The sequence below is a fragment of the Mus caroli genome, chromosome X (genome assembly GCF_900094665.2).
Source record: "Mus caroli chromosome X, CAROLI_EIJ_v1.1, whole genome shotgun sequence".
NCBI lineage: Eukaryota > Metazoa > Chordata > Mammalia > Rodentia > Muridae > Mus > Mus caroli.
The window spans coordinates 2,095,554-2,099,910 of NC_034589.1; the positions used below are offsets into that span (position 1 = coordinate 2,095,554).

Here is a 4,357-nt window from a genome sequence, read left to right on the forward strand (position 1 = left end):
CCCTGGCTGTCCTGGAACTCACTTTGTAGACCAGGCTGGCCTCAAACTCAGAAATCCACCTGCCTCTGCCTCCCGAGTGCTGGGATTAAAGGCATGTGCCACCACCACCCGGCCAACCATTTGTTTTTAAAATTATATTTGTTTACTTATTTTTTTCTTTAACAAACTGTTTATTAGCTTTTGCATCTAGGCTTCAGGGAGGTGGCAAAGTGGCAATGGTAAACTTGGGGATCTTGTCTCCTCAAAGCGCCTGCTGCTCTACCCCTGATCCTTGAATGGCTGCCAAGTGGATAACTCCTCCACTGGAGCCCTCGTGTTCCCTAGCCAAAGCGAGAGCATTGGCAGTGAACTGCAGACATTCGTCCTTGGTCGTGCCTTCCGGATGGATAGCATCAACATAGTCATAGATGTATGAGCTTCCGGAGGCTCTGATGGCAAAGACTGTCTTACCATTATACCCTTCATGGGAACAGAGGACACCTGCCCTCCTTCTTGAGGGTCCCAGCCTACAATGATGATTCCTGCCATCAGATCTTCTCTGTACCGGTAACACATCTCCTTAAGAGACTGGCAGCCATGTGTACTAGTGGAGAATTGTTCAGTTCAATACTGTGGAAACCAATCTGGTAACTGACAGCATCTGCTACTGCTCGGGTATCAGCTGCTGAGCCTGAGCAGCAGCAGATGTAATCATAAATAGGGGTCAGCTTGTCAGTCACTCGATTGGCAATGTACAACCCAGTGGTTATTCTGGAGTCTGCTCCTAGAACCACACCCCCATTAAATTACAAAGCCATGATCGTGGTCCCTGTGGAGACTTCTCGGTTTTCCCAGTCTGGGGTGAGAGCCTCAGGCCCAAAGACCAGTGCAGATCCCGCTCCACGAACAGCTAAGGCGGCCGCCATCTTTCTCTGCTACTTGTTTACTTATTTTTTTAATACAGGGTCTCTCCATGCAGTCCCACCTGTCCTGGAACTAACTATGTAGACCAGGCTGGCCTCAAACTTACAGAGATGCACGTGCCTCTGCCTCTGCCTCCTGAGTGCTGGATTAAAGGCATGTGCCACCATGCCCAGCATACTTCATGGATTTTGCCTGTGTGTATGCCTAAGGAGGCAAGAAAGGACTCTGGATCCTCCAGGAGGTGGAGTGAGAAGTGTTTGTGAGCCCTTAGATGTGGGTGCTGGGACTCAAGCACTGAAGGCATCTCTCTAGTTCAGCAACGTAAAACGGTACTTCTCAACCTGCGGGTTGCGACCCCCTTGACAACCCTCTATTTCTAAAAATATTTACATTACCTATCATAACTAGCAAAATTACAAAAAGCAAAGAAAATGCCTCGGTAAGATCAGGCTGTAGGCAGGCCTGTAAGGTTTTCCCCCTCTCTAAATGGTTACGTTTCTGTTCTCTGGTACTTTGAAGACAGTTATTTGTATCAATCTTTTTTCTTCTTCTCTCCTACATTACATCTCAAATGCAGTTTGCCCTCCCTCCACCTCTTCCCAATCCCCTCTCCCCCAGATCCACTTTTCCTGCATTTTCCCTTTAGAAGAGAGCAGGCCTTCCATGGATACCTGCTAAACACTGCAATAACAAGATGCGGTAAGACTAGCCACAGACCCTCACATCAAGGCTGGACCAGGCCAGTCGGTAGGAGGAAAAGGGTCCCTGAAGCAGGCAAAAAAGTCAGAGACAGCCCCCGCTCCCAGGAGTCTCGCAAGAACACCAAGCTATACAACCATAACATATGCGGAGAGCCTAGCGAACTCCATGCAGGCTCCTGGTTGTTGGTTCAGTGTCTTTGAGCCCCTATGAGCCTTACTTCACTGATTCTGTGGGCAGTGTCCTGCTGGAATCCTTGATCCCTCTGACCTCTACAACTTGTCCTCCCCCTCTTCCCTGGGGTTTCCAGAGGTGCCTAATTTTTCCCTGCAGGTCTCCGAATCTGCTCCCATCAGGTGCTAAATAGAGCCTCTCTGATGGTGGGAAGGGCAATGGTGTATTGTTCTGGCCGGGAGTTTGCAGGCCTCTCCTGAGGCGTTTTCTTAATTAGTGATTGAGGAGGAAGGCCCAGCCCATTGTGGGTGGCGCCACCCCTGGGCTGGTGATCCTGGATTCTTTCAGAAAGCAGCTGAGCAAGCCATGAGGAACAATCCAGTAATTAGCACCCTCCAGGGTCTCTGTATCTGCTCCTGCCTCCAGGTTCCTGCCCTAGGAGTTCCTGTCCTCACTGCTTTTGATGATGACCTATTATTACGTGGAACTGTGAGTGAAATGAGCCCTTTCCTCCCCACGTTGCTTTTGGTCATGGTGTTCCATCCCAGCGATAGTAACCTTAACTCAGACAAATTGGTGTTAGGAGTGGGGCATTGCTGTGACAACCCTGGCCACGTTGTTTTGGGGAGGGTCTTCATTGCTTGATGAGCTGTTCTGTAAAAGGTTGGAAGATGAAACTTTTGAGAGCAAGGCCGAGGATAGAGACCTGGCTTGTGAAGTGACAGGGAGAAGTTTAAAGACACTACTGGGGCCATTTGTTGTTTTGAATTAATATTCCATGGTTCTGGTCAGTAGGGGCTGAAGATTTAACAAGGTAGCAGAACTACTTAAGTGAATCCTTTGCCTTGCTGGGATATTCAGGTCTGCTCATCTGTAAATGAGAAATTAATGGTGATTTAGAAGAGACCAGAGGGCTGGAGAGATGGCTCAGCAGTTAAGAGCACGGACTGCTCTTCCAGAGGTCCTGAGTTCAAATCCCAGCAACCACATGGTAGCTCACAACCATCTATAGAGATCGTATGCCCTCTTCTGGTGTGTCTGAAAACAGCTACAGTGAACTTACACAGATCCACAAAAGTAAAAAATCTTAATGCCAGGTGGAAGTGGTGCACGCCTTTGATCCCAGCAATAGGGAGGCAGAAGCAGGTGGATCTCTTGAGTTTGAGGCCAACCTGGTCCACAGAGTGAGTTCCAGGACAGACAGGGCAAAAAAAAGAAAAAGAAAAAGAAAGGAAGGAAGAGAGAAAGAAAAGCAGGGGGAGGAGGAGGAAGAGGAGGAAGAAGAAGAGCAGGAGGAGAAGACCAGCATTGTCAAGGTGAAATCTAAAAGCTATGTTCCAGAGGCAGCCAAGTTTGTACCTTGCTCTATCAGCTGAACTTGGCAGTGTAAGAGTCACCCAGGTGGTACTGGTTTGAAGGTGTAGAGAGTTCATGGAGAGCAGCTGAGGCTTAGCACTGTGAGAGCCAGGAGAGGCCATTACTGAAAGTGCAGCCTCCATAGCAAATGAAGCCCCAAGATTGATGGGGCCATGGAGAGAAGTTGAGGCTTGGCACCGTGAACAGAGCCTATTGGTGAAAGTGCAGCCCAATTGTAGTGCAAGACCCCAGCAGTTTTGGAGATGCCAGTACCATGGGATGACCACCAAGAACAACAGTGTGTGCTGCAGATTGGGACATAATGTGATTAAAAATAAATAAATCATGGGGAAAACCCAGCCAGCACAAGTAAATATTTCTTCTTTCTCATATAAGCCCCAATCAGAATACTGACTGTTGGTAATTCAGGGACCCAGGCACTCATACACGCTAGGCAAGTGCTTTGCCACTGAACTACACCCCCAAGCCTGGGACAGGAATTCTTTTACTGCATAGGTAAGAATTTCTCTATGTGTTTCCTGTCTGGTCTCAGGAGAATGACTATATTAGCTGGTAAATTAGAGACATTCTGGGGGGGGGGTGCACTCCTTTAATCCAAGCACTCAAGAGGCAGAGACCAGTTCAAGGCCAGCCTGGTCTACAGAGTGAGTTCCAGAACAGCCAGGGCTGTTACATAGAAAAACCTTGTCTAGAGAAAAACAAAACAAACAAACAAACAAAAAAGTTATGAGACATGATTGAGGAAGAGGGAAGGATGTGAAGGCACTGTTTTTCTATACAGATTAAGATATAAGATTATATTAAAGCCAGAAGAGTGGCTTTCAGTAGTTGGTCAAGTCAGGTATCACGGATGACAACTTTAGCCCAGAGGGTTATAGACCAATGCCCTTTGCCAGATGGATGTTCCTTGTGTCTCCTCTTTTGGGAGAATGAAGTTTGTGCATGCTTCTGTTTATATCTGTTCCCATTTGTTTATGCCTCCACTCACACAGGATGCTTCTGAAAACATCCCATTGCACACTGCCATTTCCCTCTGTGGACCATCGGTGGTGCCACAAGACAAACAATGCTCTTGCTTTAACTTCTTCTGCACTTAAAAACCTTTGTACCCGGGGCTGGTGAGATGGCTCAGTGGGTAAGAGCACCCGACTGCTCTTCCAAAGGTCCAGAGTTCAAATCCCAGCAACCACATGGTGGCTCACAA

General features: G+C 47.9%; 1 pseudogene; it reads right to left on the bottom strand.

Moving 5' to 3' along the window:
- Positions 1-193: 193 nt before the first annotated feature.
- LOC110287537 lies at positions 194-905 on the bottom strand (annotated as a pseudogene).
- Positions 906-4,357: the final 3,452 nt, after the last annotated feature.